The 18,069-nt window shown below is 47.2% G+C and overlaps 2 long non-coding RNA genes across 3 annotated transcripts in view; one reads left to right on the forward strand and one right to left on the reverse strand.

The window, feature by feature from the left end:
• Positions 1 to 18,069, reverse strand: part of LOC139811721 (uncharacterized) — a 398,927-nt gene that overhangs the window by 148,610 nt on the left and 232,248 nt on the right. The gene's annotated exons all lie outside the window — the stretch shown is intronic.
• LOC139812013 (uncharacterized) lies at positions 13,872 to 17,111 on the forward strand. 2 transcript variants are annotated; one of them, XR_011731804.1, is made up of 4 exons: positions 13,872 to 14,353; positions 14,444 to 14,831; positions 14,928 to 15,237; positions 16,975 to 17,111. It is a non-coding gene; the product is annotated as an uncharacterized lncRNA (long non-coding RNA). The 2 variants fall into 2 exon arrangements; XR_011731803.1 differs by having other exon boundaries at positions 14,928 to 17,105.

The raw sequence follows: 18,069 nt of genomic DNA on the forward strand, positions 1-18,069 counted from the left end.
TTTCGGACTTGACGCTTCGCGTCGTGGATCAGGACGGGTCGATTGATTGATTTTCGCGGAGAAGAGATCACCGTTAGACTGCATGTACGAAGACGACAGCGATAACGTGAGATGCTCGTACTGAACGAAGCTGAGCAGGTGCAACAGACGAGAAACAAAAAGACAATCCGATCGCCAAAGAAGAAACTCACTGCGTCGAACATTGAATTTTTGAAATCATTGGGTTTCGTCGTACGAAATGGCTAATATCTTAAACATTGGAGGTGAACCGATCTTTGACGATAGCGTCGTCAAGATTGAGACACACACGTACAATCCGTACGCCAACACAACGTTTGGACATAACGATGAGATAAGAATACCCATACAACAGCAGGATTTATACACGTTGCCGTGCGAGAGCTTTCTCTACGTTGAAGGACGATTGGTAATAAAGAGAAAAAATGACGAGTCTGTGACAACGCTTGCGAATAATTGCGTGGCGTTCATGTTTGATGAAATTCGATACGAGCTCAACGGTGTGGAGATTGATCGCAACAGAAACGTTGGCATAACCAGTACCATCAAGAACTACGTATCGCTATCGTATAATGATTCTCAACTCATGCGGAATGCTGGCTGGGACGTTACATCGAGCATACCGGAAGGATACTTCAACTTTTGCGTACCGCTCAAGTTGTTGCTGGGCTTTTGCGAAGATTACAAACGCGTGGTTGTTAACGCTCGTCACGAATTAATTTTGATACGAGCGCGTAGCGATAACAATTGCATTGTAGGAAATCCTGCGACGGAGCCGGAAATCGAATTGTTTAAAATACAGTGGCGAATGCCTCACGTTACATTAAACGAGGTCAATAAGCTATCTATGCTACGGGCCTTGGAAAGCGGGCGATATCTTAGTGTCAGTTTCCGTTCGTGGGATCTGTATGAGTATCCCATGTTGCAGAGCACGACCAAGCATTCGTGGGCCGTCAAAACGGCGACTCAGCTGGAGAAGCCGCGGTACGTTATCTTTGCGCTGCAGACCGGCCGCAAGAATATCATGTCTCAAAATGTTAGCGTATTCGATGATTGTAATTTGACCAACGTGAAACTTTATCTAAACTCCGAATTTTTCCGTACGATGACATGAATCTGGATTTTGGTAAAAATCGATACGCCGTTCTTTTCGATATGTATGCGCGTTTTCGTAAAACTTATTACGGATACGATTCCTTCGATACGCTTTGCAGCTTGTATACATTCCTGGTGGAAGGACCTTTTGTTGTCATCGATTGCTCGCGACAAAACGAATCTGTCAAGAGCGCCACCGTGGATGTGCGAATAGAATTTGATTGTAAAGAAAATGTACCTGCAAATACTATCGCCTATTGTCTCATCTTGCATGATCGCGTAATCGAATACTGCCCGCTGTCTAATGTAGTGCGCAAACTCATGTAAATTGCAATATCAGCAGATATTGCAATATAAGCAGATATTACAATATAAGAGACACTGATGTACCGCGATAAGATACAGATTGCTCCGTCGTTTCGTCATGATCGTACCGACGTTTGTCGATCTGCAAGGATTCACCGTCGGGATGAAATTTGTCGTAAAGGAGGTGGCGGTTCTGAGAAACGGGACCGTTTTGGCGCATTACATTTTTACATGTCCCATGCCATGGAGTCTCCTCACGAAATCCGACAGATCATGCGCTTCCTGGTTGATTGCGAATCACCATGGACTACGATGGGAGGACGGAAACGTGCCCTACAGCATGGCGAAACATCTAATTACATCGGCCGTACTTGGAGAGGGCGACGAGACGTCGACTCTTGTGTACGTCAAGGGATGCCAGAAACGAGAATGGCTGGTGGATCTGCTTGAGAATAAAGCGAGAAAACATCTAAAAATTGAGACTTTGGATGCAGATTACGAAGATATCGAATCTTTAAATAATCTAGATGTTACTAATACTATAAGATGCGAAAAACATGTTAAGAATTGCGCATTACAAAATGTATTAAAAATATTTAACTGGTGGTCGCGACACCAGAAAAATTATGATTTTTTTTAAATAAACTATATATGTATATAAATGTTTTATTTCCTTTTCCTACATACTTTGTAGTATAATATAGATGTTTTAGCTGTTTTTAGCTGTTTTTAGTTGTTTAAAAGAAGTTTAATAGCGGTTCAATAGCAGTTATACAGATCGCAGTTATACTGATAGCTGTTTTAGTTGTTTGATAGCTGTTCAAGAGCTGTTTGATAGCTGTTTTTTAGCTGTTTCATAGCGGTTCAATAGCTGTTTTAGCTGTTTGATAGCTGTTAGCTGTTTGATAGCTTAGCTGTTTTAGTTGTTTGATAGCTGTTCAAGAGCTGTTTGATAGCTGTTTTTAGCTGTTTCATAGCGGTTCAATAGCTGTTTGATAGCTGTTTTTAGCTGTTTTTAGCTGTTTCATAGCTGTTCAAGAGCTGTTTGATAGCTGTTTTAGTTGTTTCATAGCGGCTCAAGAGCTGTTTGGTAGCTGTTTTTAGCTGTTTTTAGCTGTTTCATGGCGGTTCAATAGCTGTTTGATAGCTGTTTTTAGCTGTTTTTAGCTGTTTGATAGCTGTTCAATAGCTGTTTTTAGCTGTTTTTAGCTGTTTCATAGCGGTTCAAGAGCTGTTTGGTAGCTGTTTTTAGCTGTTTCATGGCGGTTCAATAGCTGTTTGATAGCTGTTTGATAGCTGTTTTTAGCTGTTTTTAGCTGTTTAATAGCTGTTCAATAGCAGTTATACAGATTAAACCATTGAAAGTTAATGGTGCGATATCGTTTTCATGAACATACGTGTCTCGCGGTGAATGCGCGTGCCGCACTCGTCGCGCAAACGGGGGCCGGGAGCGAGAGGGACCGCGCGCAAGAGAAAGAGACCGCGCGAACGAGAAGACTCGCGCAAACGGGGGGATGGGGGCGCGAGACACCGCGCGAACGAGAAGACGAAGGGGGGGGACGGGAAAGAAACATTTACGAGGGGGAGATAATGCGAGCGTGCCGTGTGACGTCACGCGGACTCCGCGGCGCGACGAAACGCGAACGCGGGTCCCCTCGCCCCGCGGCGCCCGAAAACGCGAACGCTCCGCGGCGCGGCGAAAACGCGGATCCCCCCTCGTCCCGCGGCGCGGCGGAAATGCGGTCGCCCCGCGGCGTCGGAAAACGCGGATCCCCTCACCCCGCGGCGCCGGAAAACGCGGTCACCCCCCGCCCCTCCCCCGCGGCGCCCGAAACACGCGGTTCCCCCCTCCCCCTCCCCCGCGGCGCCCGAAACACGCGGTTCCCCCCTCCCCCTCCCCCGCGGCGCCCGAAAAACGCGGTTCCCCCCTCCCCCTCCCCCGCGGCGCCCGAAACATGCGGTTCCCCCTCTCCCTTCCCCGCGGTTCCCCCCCGCCCGCGGTTCCCCCCGCCCCTCACCCCCCCCTCATTGCTCCATGGTTAGAACCGGCCTAGCTTACCTACTATTTTATACATACGTTACAAAGGTATTCGATAATGTCCCCACGGTAACGTATCAGTCGAATCAGGTATAATGTATCGCTTGTCATCGTACAGACTCAGAGCGATTTTCGTTTCGGACACGGTGTATACCTCGTGTCGTTCGGACCTTATGCAAGCCTGCTGTCGCGTCATTTCAATTTCGTCTCACAGACACCTCGTGTAATCGTCGAACGTCATCGACCTGGCTACAACGTTACTCTTAACACCTTTAGCCTTTTTCGAATCTTTCTCACCGTCGACTCGAAAGGCGTACATCTTCGCTCTGAGTCCGACGAATTCGGTCATGATCACACCGTTGTTTTCGTCTTTCATCAAGCCCGGAATTTTTTTATTGGCGAGTGGGATACCGTACACGTTGTCGATCGCGTAATGGCTCGTGTCGAATTTAGCGATATGGCGTTTCATGTTCTTGTACACATCCTCGCACTTTACGTGATATATCAGACTGTCCGTATCGGGTGTACATAATTCTACACATGTCGCCATACAGGGGAGACATGTACTCGTGATGAAATTCGTACAAACAGACTTTTGATACGTCGAGAATGTGCACATGCCGACATAAATAGGTTTGTAAAATTTAACCTCGAGTTTTCGGAGTTCAACGGCTATCAGATTTTCCGAAAGAACGCTCTTGCTGTGAAAATTTGGTTTCGAGATCAGTGCCTCCGCGCCGTATCTATCGTTCCACTTTGTTAATAATTTTACATCAACGTGATTTCGAACGTTCTCCATCGTTTTCCCGAAAACCGCTTTGTTCATCAATTTATATAAATTTTTCTCGAAATCGTTTTTGGCCAGTGTTCTAAATTTTGTATTAAGTTCGATGTAATCGCGGAGCCGTGGAGATTGAGCGAATTGTAATACGCGATGAATTTTTGTGACGCGAAGACCATGGCGTGTGCATTGCTGTAGGTTGCGGTAGTATATGACGCTTCTTATCGTACAGCGTGGCGAGAAGTTTTTCCTGCCGTTTGCCGGGTGGTTTATCGCACGTCGGACAGAACGGTAGGTCGGCGTGCGCGTCGTGTTTATTCTGCGGATACTCTAGATCGACTTCGAGAATGTAACCCGTGGGCGAATCCACAGCAATCGCGCTAAACTCGAAATTCGAGACGTCTTCGACACATCGAAAATCTGCATAAGGCAATGGTTGACACATCGCCCAGCCGTACAAGTTGTTTATATCGAAATACATCAGGTACGACGACGGTTTCGATGAATCATAAGATTGCATGTACCTGTTATAGGCTTGCGCGTATCTGTTTGAACATTGACTGAGGCCGCCGCGAATACCGCGTTCGATGAACATGACCATGTCAATGTCCGTGAGCAGTTCGAAATTGATACGCGTATGCTTCAACATAGCGTCCCACGTAAACCCCGGTAGAGTGTAATAATACGCCGGATCGAGTCCATAACTCGCGACGCAGCTATCGCGAAAATTTTCAAACACGTCGGCCAATAACAAGACATCGATCTTTAGATACAGATCGCTGTATTCGCCCAAGGTTCGAACAGAGAACCGCTGCCAGACGTTAATGGCTCGTAATCGCTCTCGGATACGGTGTCACCTTTTTTTTACATGGGGAAATCTTTAACTGCTGGGTTTCCGGGCAAGCCCGGTATGTGGCCCAGCAGCCCCCTCTGGTGTTGGAGGGGGAAAACTCCCTTGCCCTCCTGGCAGAGAGGCGAGGGAAGTGCCGGATTCTACGGGTGTGCGTCCAAATTACGCGAGAATCGGCGTTAAACTCGCACGCCCCCGAGGACACGGCCCGTAGCCTACCGGCTAAAACCCCATGGGTGTCCCTACCTGCGCCTAAACGGGAATGCCCGGGAACTGGTATATAGCGTCCAGACACCCCCAGCGCCAAGCCAGACTTGGCTCCCTAACCCTGGGCCTAGGCCCTTTTGCTCCTAGAGCGAAGCATCTGTGTGTGGCGGAGCGCGGGACACCACCCGCTCCGCCACTTTTCCCTGTGCGTGGGAGAATTTGACGGGCTACCGTTGCCAGCCGGATCGCCCGTCAACGTCCACCCCGAGTGTTCCCCCTGTCGGAGGAGAATCTCGGGTTGCACGACCCTCTCTTGCTACTTGGTAGCTAATGTCGCCCCAGGGGGACGAGCGATGGTTCCGCGCAGAAGCGCGGAGCGATCTGTCTATCTTGGTCGCGGGTTCGCGGCGTTGTGAACGAACTGCTCGCGTCAAACTCGCTCTGCCTCCTCCTTGGCGGACATTACCTGTCCACAATAGGACAGGAAGGCCCGCCATTTCTCCTCCCTCTCGACCATCGCCGCCACAACGGCTGGGAGGGAGAGATCCTCTCCGATCTCCCCCTTCAGGACACCCGTGTCCAACACCTCGTCACAGTGGTGACACCTCGTGTCCGCCTCCTTCCCTATGCGATACAGGTACTTACCGAAGCACCCATGCACCTGTGTCGCCCTGAATGTGAGTCCGTGCCTCCGACCACCCAGCCATACGTCCAAATGGGGCAGGACAGCATCGACGGTCCTCCTACCGTATTTGGTTACGGTGCGGTTGGCGAGATATTCTCTCCACTTCCCAACCATGACCGTCTCCGCCTGGAGCTTTATGGCTCTACTGGCCTTGTCCCACTGGCGGCCCCGCGGAATCTGCAGCAGGCGAGTACGCCTGTAAACCTCCGCGTGACAGGCCGCCACCAACTCCAGCGGCGTAAGACCCGCCAGGACAGTTGCCGCGGCGTGTGAAACCGTACAATAAGCCCGCGACGCTCTGAGGGCCACGACTCGCTGGACCCGGTTAAGTTGGGCCCTGATGCGAGCCGACCTCTCCACCCTGGACGCCCATATCGGGGCGCCGTAGAGCGCCACGGACTGCACCACCGCGGCGTAGAGCCGGCGAGCATGCCCGCTCGCCCTCCCTCCAGGTTCGGCATGAGCCGAGCAAGGTTGTTAGCAACCGCCAGCATCCTGGGGGCGATGCGAGCGAAATGCTCGCCGAAACCCCAGGTGCCGTCCAGCCAGAAGCCGAGGAGCTTCATCCTCGCTTCCACGGGAACACGGACTCCCTCCACGTTTATGTACATTCCGGGTGGCCTCCTTTTTGACCCGTCGTAGAAAAATACCGCTTGTGTTTTTGGGGTGCCACCCGGAGACCCAACCTCCTTATGGCGGACACGATGCACGCCACCGCGACATAGGCCTTTTGCTGGGCCTCCTCCCACGTTTCCCCCTCCACCCCCAGGAAGGTGTCATTGGCAAAGCTGTTTAGCCAACACCCGGGGGGAGAAGGATCCTCAGTGCGGAGTCGTGCCCCAGATTCCACATAGGTGGACCGAGTACTGATCCCTGGGGCACGCCCCACACCACCAGTTTGACCATTAGCCTACCTTCGCCGTCGACGTAGGCCAATCCTCGGTCCCGGAAGTAGTCCCACAGGACCGCTACCAGATAGAGAGGCACGTCGTGATCGAGCAGTGCCTCCCTGATTACTGGCCAGGGCAGGGTGTTGAACGCGTTCCGTATGTCGAATGACACACCCAGAACTACCCTGCCCTCCGCCGCCGCGGCCTCAGTGAGGGTCCGGATGCGATTAATCGCGTCTATCGTGGACTTACCCTCCCTGAAGCCGTACTGGTCCTCACACAGGTCGGGACCATCCCGGGACAAGTGCTGGGCGAGGCGGGTCGCTATCACACGCTCATAGAGCTTCCCCACCTCGTCCAGCAAACAGATCGGCCTGTAGCTCGACGGCTGGTTGATTGGTTTTGCTTCCTTGTGGAGGAGGATCAGCTTGGCCCTTTTCCATCTGCGGGGGAACTGGCCCTCCCTCATACACTTGTTGAAGAGCATCCTGAGGTGCTCGGCTAGCTCCCCAGTGACCAAGGTCCAGGCCTTGCCCGGTACGCCGTCCGGGCCCGGCGCCTTGCCCGCCTTTAACTTCTTGGCGGCGCACTGGAGCTCCTCCATAGTGACCCCGAATCTCTCCTCGTCCCACTCCACCGGTGGTGGAGCGGGCGCCCCGTTGACCCTCTCCCCCTAGTCATCCGGGAAGAGGGTATCAACGACCTTGCTCAAGAATTCGAGGTCCATCGACTCTGTCGTGGGGGGCGCCCATGGCCTGAGTTTGTTTAGGACTATTCTATAGGGGCGCCCCCACGGGTCTTTCTCCAGTGTCTGGAGGAGCTTCTTCCAGGCCCAGGCCTTGGCTATTTTTATGGCCACGGAGAGGGCCCGCTTGGCGGAGCGGTAACCCACTCCGGCCTCTTCCAGTCCGAGGGGGTCTCCTCTGCGACGTGCCCGCAGCCACCCCCTTCTGGCGTGGACGGAGGAGCGCCGAAGTTCGGCTATTTCCTCCGTCCACCAATAAGTCTTCTTGCGTGGGTCAAGCCGCGATCGGGGCATACTTGCGTTACACGCCTGCTCCATTATGTCCCCGAACCGTTCAGCCATTTGCTCCACGCTCGCAGTCTCGTCCGTGAGGACCTGCTCACCCCACAACGCGGCATTGATCGCTGCCCGGAATAGGTCTCGGTCGACCTTCCTCCACTGCCAGCGAGGGAACTTACTCTCGACCTCGCGTCTACGGGCCATCACTTCCGGAGAGGCCGCCGAGAGGGAGAACTCCACGTACACGTGGTCGGAGAGCGTCTCTACCCCTTTGACCCCTTTGACCCTCCACCCTGAGGTCCTGCGCGCACCCGCGGGATTAGCCATCGTTATGTTGATGACCGATCCGCCGCGCGCCCTGACACAGGTCTGTGTCCCTCCGATATTCAAGGAGCACAGGTTCCTGCCCGCCATCCAAGCTTCTAGGACCCTTCCTCGCGCGTTGGTGACCGGGAACCCCCATAACGCCGACTTGGCGTTAAAGTCCCCAGCCACCACAATCGGAGCCGGGTTGAACCCATAGTCCCAGATCATCCAGGATCCCTTCAAATTCGGCGATGGTTTTATTCGGAGACACATAGACTCCGACCACCACCGTCTGACCCCATTCACCACCGCAAAGCCGTTCCCCGCACCTAACTTCGCGCAGGGAATCGGGTCCGCGGTCTGCCTCCACGTCATCGCCGCCAGCCCGCATTCGCTGATCGCCCAACACGGGTGGCCCTGCGGTGCACAGTATGGCTCTGCAATTATTCCTAAACCACTGCCGCGCTCTGCCATGGACTGGAGGAACAGGTCCTGGGCCGCACGACAGTGGTTCAGGTTTGATTGTAATACTTTAGGGGAAGGGGGCATTATGAGTCCCTCAGAGCTCAAGAGTTTCCTCCCCCTCTACCCCCGCACACTGTGTGTCCAAGGGGGGGATCCTCCACCACCCCCTTGTTAACCTCCAATCCCTCGCTTGTTGAGGGTACCTCATTTTCTTCCTCCCTGTGACCCACTTTTTTAGAGGGTCTTTCGTTCCGATCCTCCTCGTAACTCGAGGGACTCGTGGGACGCTTTGACGCCTGTTTGACGATCGTCATGTCCACGATCCTGGGCCCCTTGTCGGTGCCTCCCTCGCCGTCCTCCATTTTCACCTCTCGCATTCCCGCCTCTGTTGACGGTGCTTGGGGTGGCTGCGTTGTTCTCCAACCCGGTTTCCTTTTCTTCTTGGTGAAGGAGCACGCCCTGCCGCCTGCCCTGTGGTTCGCTGGCTTGTCCAGGTCCGCGCACACAGGGCAGTTGACCTTACCCTGACAGTCGCGGGCCCGGTGCCTCTCCTCCCCGCACCTATAGCAACGCGACCCTCTGTCTGCGTCGCTGGTGCAGTTAGCTCTAACATGGCCCCCTCCAGGCATTTAAAGCACTGAAGGGGGCGCTGTTTTAGCACCTGCACTCTGGCCGTGAACCAGCCCAGTTGCAACTTATTGCCCCTGGACTGGATGACCCTCACCACCGTCAGCGGACACCTGGCCCACGCTGTTTTTAGGCCGGCCCACCTTTTTTCTCCCACTCCTAGGGGCGTTCCAGAGTTATCCACACCTCTCTTGCCTTTACCGCCCAGCGGGGGGTTCCCCGAAGCTTTCCGGGCAGCTTGCGGTTTTTGCGGCTTCTGTGACACCTGCTTAGACTTCTCTTTACCAGCCTTTCTTTTCCTCTTTACTACGTCCACCCACGTTTCCTTCTGAGAAGAGGAGGAAGAGCTCGTATTCCAATGAGGAGTGACTGTCGCCGGGATCTGCGATCGCGCTTTAGTTGGCACCTCACTCTTCGTCTTCGCCCCCGGCTTTCCCCGGTTATTCTTACCTTTTTCCTTTTTATTGCTCCCCTTTTTCGTCAGAGGCGTTGGATCCGCTACCGAAGTCAACTTCCGCGCTGGCTGACCACCTGTCGACTTAGAAACCGATAGGAGATTACTTTCCCGTCCCGGTCCACTGCTTCCCATGATTTCCGCCAGGTTCCCCACAACTCCGCTGAGTTTTTCCAGCTTATCCGTAAGCAGGTCTATTTTGCGGTTCAATCTGGCTTCCATCTCGTTCCCTCCCTTATTGGATTTTACCCGGGTATCCACCTCAGGCCAGTTCCTCCCTTCCGAGGCCGTTTCCATTACCACCTCCATCGGAGGTATGGCCGGTTCAATGATCTTCGGCGGTTTACCCCCCAAGGAGGGTCTAAGAGCCGGATCCGCTCCTTCTCGGGCAACCTCCTCGAGTATCCTGAGTCTGTTCCTCTCAGACTCTTCCCTCTCCAGCCTTTCCCGCTCCTTCTTCTCGTCCTCCTCCTCGTCCGACAAGTCCTTCACATAGACAGTATTCTTCTTCGCCCTCCTTGCCCTTCTCTCCATGGGTGCCTCGTCCGGAAAGTATGGTCTCGAGGGAGAGTCCTCCCTCATCTCCTTTTCCCTCACTTTCTCCTTTTCTTGATTGAGGGAATTTAATTGGAGTTCGAGCTGACGCATCCGTTCCTGGAGCTCAGCGTTCTTCCTCCTTAGTTCCTCCGTCTCCACTTCCACAGCTATTCTTTCACCCGGTTGTATCCTAGCAATCAGGTGAGTAATAGCTGCCTCGATTATGGAGGCCGCCTTGTTCAGGCTACCTATATCCCGGCCACTTAGCGATTTACTGGTCGTTTTGACCTTATCGACTGTGGCTACTTGCTCCACAATCCTTCTTTCTAAGTCCTCCACCGGAGCCTCCTTCAGCTCCTCTATGTATTTATACTGGCATTCCTTTCTCCTCTTGGAAAGAATTGCCGGCACCATCGGATTTGTTAAATCCTTTAGCCTCTTTTGTTCCTTCGCAAGCTCCCGTTTGGCCCATTCGACCTTCTTACACACGCAATCCCCTGTTGTGGTTGGTCTTTTTTGTGGTCTAGACTCTTCTATGTCAGCCGACACACCCGACTCGACCAACGCGTCGTCAGACACTTTGACACATTCCTCCTGCGGCATTTGGGATCCCCTTCGTTGATCCAATACTCCCGCGAACGGATTGTCTTGTTCGCCCTTCTTTGACTTGCTTGTTCCAGATCGTAGTCCATATCTGGACCCTGATCTGTCAAAGAGATTTAGCCTAACGCTCACTGTTCGCGTAACCACCTTACCCGATGACTTGGAGACCCCTGTACTCGTCACAGACGGCTTCGGGATCCTCGAGCCCCCTTTGCCACATGCTGGCCCAGCATTGCTGCCGGGCTTTAGCATGCGTGCCCCCTTCTCCCTATTCTGACCGGAGCCTTGGCTTCCTTGAGCGATAGCTCTTTCCCTTCCTGAGCTCGCCGAGTCGCCTCCCACTGACCCCTCACCTAGTGGTGTGGATCCGCTCCTTCCCTCTCGCGAAGAGGCGGCCGAGGACCCTCGATCCCGGCTTTCCGCACTCCCTGAGCTCGTCGTGGTTTTTTTTTGATTAAAGTATTCATGAATGTAAAGTCTCCCAAGCCTCCTGCGGCTCCACCGGCCTGGGCGTGCCCTCACCGACCGACCCATCAAGGACCGGTCGGGCCCCGAGTTCTCCCGGGGGACCGGTTACACCTTTTTCCGGGTATCGTGGCATGATTCGCCCATCCGAAGTGGTCCCCATGGTATGCCCCCTACACACCCGCGGGCGGGGCCCATCAAGGACCCAACGCACCGCGGGCTTTCGGAGGTCCCCCACCTCCGACAGTGGGGGCACTGCAGGGGGCGAACGCCACTTCGCGGGAGAGAGACCCCCGGACGTTCGGGGCGTAGGAGGCCACAACCCCTTCACCGCCCTTCCCGCCCAGGGAGTCAGCCTGAATTCCCAGGCCGCCGGCCGAGGTGTCCGCACCGACGGCCCTAAATTCCCGCTGACGAACTTGGGGTAGGAAGACAATCCACCGTATACCTCCCGCGCGCCAAGTTCGACGGGCGGATCCGGCCGAGAATCTCGATCCCGGCCCCCCCGCCAGACCGCCCGCGACAGACCAGGGCGCAGGCCAGAGATCCCAGGTTTAGGTCTTTGCTACATAGCCTGTGGAGGGGATAAGCTGTGGAGGGGATAGGATCGCGTCACGTGACGCTGACGTACACAAGCCAAGCGCCCCGTGTACATGTGCGCTCAGCGCTCGGCCGGCCTCGGCCAGCTAGAGAGAGCAAACATGCTATGCTCTTTCTCTCTTGAACCGGTGCGTCATCAGCCTTGCAGACGAAATACGTATATTAGCGGCTTGACTGTCGCGTGCCTCTTTCTACACTAGATGCGATCAGATGCGATACACTATCATATCGCTTAATGATTCTACAATTTAGAAGTTAAAATCATTAAATAATTAAATTATAATTTCTTGTGTCTATAAAAAGTATTAACTTAAAATTAAGGAAATAAAAGATAGAAAAAGAAGATGAAATCCACTCTTGGCCAACGTGTACGTCTTTTTCTTACAAAATCATCTGTTAGTAATTTAAAAAGATGATTTATAATTAGCACAAGAAAATGTAAACAAAGAATTCATTACATGCTAGTGGATAAATTATAAATTGATGAAATTACGAGTTGAAAAATTTTTAAGTTTTTTTTATCACGATTAAAAATGAATTTAAAATATTAGACTTTCAAGTTTTTTGAAAATATGTTTTATCGTTCGTTTTTTAAATGGCACTAAATTTTTTTTGTATCTTATCTGAAAATACTAAAAATAAAATTTTATTTGCTTGTTGCACAATTATTTTACGATTTTTTTTCACGATGTTATTAGCTTCCACAGTTGGTGAGATTGTAAGTTTGTTCTGTCAAATTAAAACACTGAATTTAATAAAATATTCTTATTTATTATAATCAAAATAACTAAATAACATATAATATATATAGAAATACATACATAGAATGACTATAGTATAATGTACAATAATGCAAACAATTCGATTTTATCCATGTATGTATGCATGCGCGTAACTGTAAATGCGTAAAATCAAAATACAATTAAATATTATGTATGTACATACATAAATTAACAAAATTTCCATATAAACGTCAACAAGTATTAATCAAATAAAGTATAACAATATGATTCCAAAGCCATTCTCGGCGGCAAAATCAATTTCCTTTATTATGAGAATTTTTTAATTTAAAAACTAAAAATTATAAATTTTTAATAAAAATTAGGTTTTTTTTTATTTTTTACTTTAATTTAAATTTATAAGAAATAAGTAAAATATAATAAAGCTTCTGCAATGGTAAGAATTTGTTAAAACTTTCACAAACATATTACATTTTTTTACAGATTTTTATCATCCATGTTCTTTATGTTTTCTATAAATATTCTTTACATTTAAAAAAGATAAGTCATGTAAAGAATTAACTTATTATGTATAACGAATAACGTAAATTATAAGGTTTATCACTGGCCTTGTTTATAACAAATGTGTTTAATACGCATCAAGTAGAAAGTAAGTTAATTAGCCAATGACAAAATTTATTTCATAGGAAATAAACATTTTATACGTATTTAACACATTCGGTGTAAATTACGATGCATCCGCATAGAAAACGTTTACATAATAGGAAAAAGTCGTGACCGCCCGCCGCGGCGCGTCATCGTGTATCCCCACTTTCTCAATCAAGACAGTCGGGTAACTTACTGCGCTTGCTTTTGTTTTTCTGCGATCGTCACGTTCATTGCGCTGTACCGATTTAGCTTAGCAAAACTCTTCTTAAGGTTAGATATCATCATTCTTTTTACATATTTTCAGTTTCTATTTATTCTTTCAGTGCTTCTCTCTTCATTTTTCCGTTTCTATATTTAGTAGATTTCTGCTCTTTTTCTTGTTCCTTTTCATTATTTTTCATTATTTTCTTCAATCCTTTTGCTAGTTTTTTCTATCTTCTTATCTATCTCCTTCTTTCCCTCCCTCCCTCTCTCCCTCCCTCCCTCCCTCCCTCTCTCTCTCTCTCTCTTTTTCTCTCCTCTCTCTTTTTTCTCTCTCTCTCTCTCTCTCTCTTTCTCTCAGCAGAAGCAGACGTGTGAAACATCGCTCCGTAAAAGTGTTAATTTTTAAGTGGTTTAGAAGTGAGGGAGAGTGTTAAAAAGTTTTGTAACGAATATCTGCATAGATCGGGGGTAGCCATGAGTGTTATCTAGCCGGAATATGTTGATACATAGACACGAGAACTGCATTTCGTACAGAAGTCATCGAAGCCTCGTACGGCAGGTAGACATCGGCGGCGAACACAAAACGCTGACGTGTGAAAGTGACGAGTCAATTAACTGTCTCTGTCGATATTAGCAGAATGAACGAGGAATACGCCGAGTATCGATGCGCAACCTCTCGGATACAGATATTCGCGTCGTATTTTAATGAAAGCATATTCAACTAATGCCAATAAGCGTTTGAAACGCTCTTCGGATGAATCCACGAAGCCATCATCATCGTCGTCAAGTTGCAATTTATCTGCGCTTCCTGTAAAGTATTCTTCAAAATGTCACGTTCTCATCATATTATTCTAAAATGTCATCTTAAATGTTAAAATTATATACTTTATCTCTTTGCAGAACGAAGTGCTACTAATGATTTTTAAACATTTGGATTTGGCGACGTTATGCAGCACAAGTCGTGTAGATAAACGTCTCAATTATTTAACACGAGACCGTGAACTCTATACAAGTTTAAACATGCGATGGATCAATAGATCTGAAAAATATATACGCGATATATTACGTAATTTTACACATAGATGTAAACATTTGCGACAATTAGATGTCACAGGATGCACATATACGGGTAAAAATATGGCAAGCTTTATCAAGAAATGCGGTAGTCGTTTAACGCATTTAAGACTCAGTGACGAGCGTTACTATGCACAGATAATACGAACAAGTAGCGATATCGATTTGAAAGTTGTCCTACGTGCAATTCCGAACACGTGCACAAATTTGAAAGGTAAATATATGCGCATATAATATATGTAAATAATTGTCAGGATTATTATGGTAAATTGTTCAACACACAATTTCTAATATACGACGTTTTCCATAGAATTGGATCTCAGTTATTGTTACGTGGAAGATGAAGGATTTTCGTATCTTGAGGAGCTAAATACCTTGGAACATTTAAATCTTTTTAATACTACTATAAGTTACGAACGTCTTTGCAGAATATTGCAAAATAATCCACGGATGCGTGAGTTATCGGTTGAGCGCATAAACGATGCAGTTCTAATAGAGTTGGGAACGTCGTGTCGCAATTTAGAAGTAATATCTTCATCATTCGGCCCAAGGCATATTACATCTCGGGGTATTAATGCTCTCGCCAACTGTAAAAAGTTAGAAAAAATAAAATTCAATCTGTAAGTGTATATGTTACATTAAAAAAAAACACACATTATTGAATTTTTTTGTTTAAAATTTGTTTGCTTCTTTCGGCCGAGCATCAACTTATTGCGCGCACAAAGTTACGCAAATTTTATTTTGGCACAATACAGTAGGGGAGACCGGGGCTAAGCCGACAGCGGGGCGAACTTGACACTAGGCTTTTTGCCAATTTAAATCTATCGTAGAAACTTGCCTTTGCTACTGTAAATGCGTCTTTATGTGCCAGTATTATCAACGGAATTTGATAACATTCTGAGTTATAGTGTAATTTTTAACACGACATAAGTGTTTTTGATAGTGAAAAGTAATTTTTCTGATCTCTCGAAAATGTCTACTCTTTCATCGAGCTTTACTCTTGCGAATCTACCGCTAAGTGATTTTGATGGGAAATTCGATGCTTTATACGAATCCAATAATAATTTTTGCATATTTTCAAAATTTATATATTTTTGGAGTAACAAAAGTAAAAAACGACGTTCGGGGCTAAGTCGACACGACGCCACCGGGGCAAAGACGACACTAACCTAAAGTGACATTATCGCAAAAAAGGTCACTGTTTCGTCCGATTCCGATGACGATTTAAGGAACATCTGTTGCGTGTGTTCGGAAAACATTTCATTAGCTTCTAATAACAAACAATGCATCTTATGCAACCGTATGGCTCATGACGAATGTGTGCGAATGTGATCGCGAGTTTACGTGTATAAATTGTTTTTCAGACAGTTCAGAAAAAGATAATTAAAAGTTTAATCTTTTTTTTCTCATTATTTTAAATAATTGTTTACTTTATTCCGATTTTTTGTTTCTAATACACAATGTCTTTTCATTTGATAAACAATGTATTTTTATTTTTAAACAATAAAAAAATAAGTTCCAGATCAAATTGTGTCGATCAAACAAAGTGTTGAGTTTGCCCCGCCGGGGTGTCGAGTTCGCCCCGTCATTTTTCAATTCGAAAATTTGTCTTCGCGTCACTTTTCCTTTCCTGACGGCAAAACAAAGCGACGTACAGCAAAACTTCCTGAACCAATTTTGTACCTGAAGAAACACTCTTTAAATATATATCATTGAATTTGCCTAAAAATTTTAATTAAATATTAAAAATTGCCTTTGAAAAAATAGTGTCGGCTTAGCCCCGGTCTCCCCTACTGTAATAATTTGTACAATATTTTTGTTGCAGATTCACTTATTATTTTTTAAATATCGATGATACTTTATTTAATATGCTTTCCCGTGGTGAAAATTTAAAAGAACTGCATTTATCTTGGCCTTCCCTCACCCCTCACCAATTGAACGTACTAGCGCGGTGTAAAAAGTTGAAAAAGTTATATCTCGTTGACGCCCAACTCCGTACAACACCTGATTATTATTCCGTTATTTTCGAACAATGTTCTACACTGCGAGAATTATTTTCTTTGTTGTAACAATACTATATCTAATGAATTACTTAATGAATGGAAAAAAGTATGGCCGCATGTATCCGTCTATACCATGCGGTAAACAATATCCCGTTAACTCGCGCGGACACTTGAGAGCGTCACATACATTTTTTTTTACCTATACATTTCACGTGACTATGTATCATTGTCGTATTTTCCATATAGTTTTTTTTTTTTTTTGAACAATATAATTTGAAATGTACACATATATATGTTTAGACAAATTACTAGAAATATTATAGACATTTGTAATAATAATATTATCGTTGGTAGCTTGGCGTGGCAGTAATTACACCTTGGCACCTCTTGGACGTGAACAAGATAAAAAAAAAACAGCTTTCTGGTAGTTTGTTGCGTAAAAATAAATTTGTAATTTGTAATATTATATCTTTTGTAAAATAAAAACTTTATGCTAGCTATATAAGCGGATAAATGTTGGCGGACGTTGTCTATGCTGTTTCTTTTAAAAATATATATATATCTATAGCATATAAAATCTTTATATTTATATTTAATATTTTACACGTCATCGTTCTCCATAAAGCAGAAAGGTACGTACATTTTTAGAATTAAATAGCATTTTAAAATAAACAAAAATAATAATATATATCGCTCGCTCGCTATTCGCGTGTCGATAAATGATACAAAATGCACGTATGTGTGGTCGTCGTTTAAATAACAATATTATATATTATATATATATATATATATATATATATATATATATATATAATTGTCACGACTTTTGCACCCCCGGACCGCTCCGGGACGTGTGCCGGATCAAAAGGACTTAGGAGAACGGGATGGTTGGCCTCTCCAATGATTTCCTCGCACCTCCGATACTCCACGAAATGTTCCGAATGTTGGGCGCCAGACGCGTACATTCGCGTCCACGAAATCGCGAAAACCTAAACGAGACGCAAAACGAAGTGTGGAGGTGCGTGGAATCGGCTAGCTTGATCTAATCACGGGCGGGGTTAAAGAAGGGCAGCGCGATATTCGGCGGGGTGACACGTTAATTTCATACTCAGTCAGATAACAAAGAAAATAACATTTATTGAGTACTGGTTGTCGAGAAAATAACAACGTTTATCCATCCGGCTTCGATCAAATACAAAATAAAGCCAATAACAAATCAAGAATAGCCGGTGGCGGGATGCCTGGATTTATTCCACAGAAACAATCTTTAACGCGGCTATTAAACATACGCGAAGCAAAGCTTATTGTAGGCGCACGGAAACCGCAGTTCTCAAACGCTTAAGAGTAATAATACTAACGCGAGATACGAAAAAGTAACGAAAAATGTCGCGAAATGGTGGTGCACCACGCTCGATGCGCGTGAACACCACGCCCGTACGAGAATTCCAT

This window comes from Temnothorax longispinosus, chromosome 4 (genome assembly GCF_030848805.1).
Source record: "Temnothorax longispinosus isolate EJ_2023e chromosome 4, Tlon_JGU_v1, whole genome shotgun sequence".
Lineage (NCBI taxonomy): Eukaryota > Metazoa > Arthropoda > Insecta > Hymenoptera > Formicidae > Temnothorax > Temnothorax longispinosus.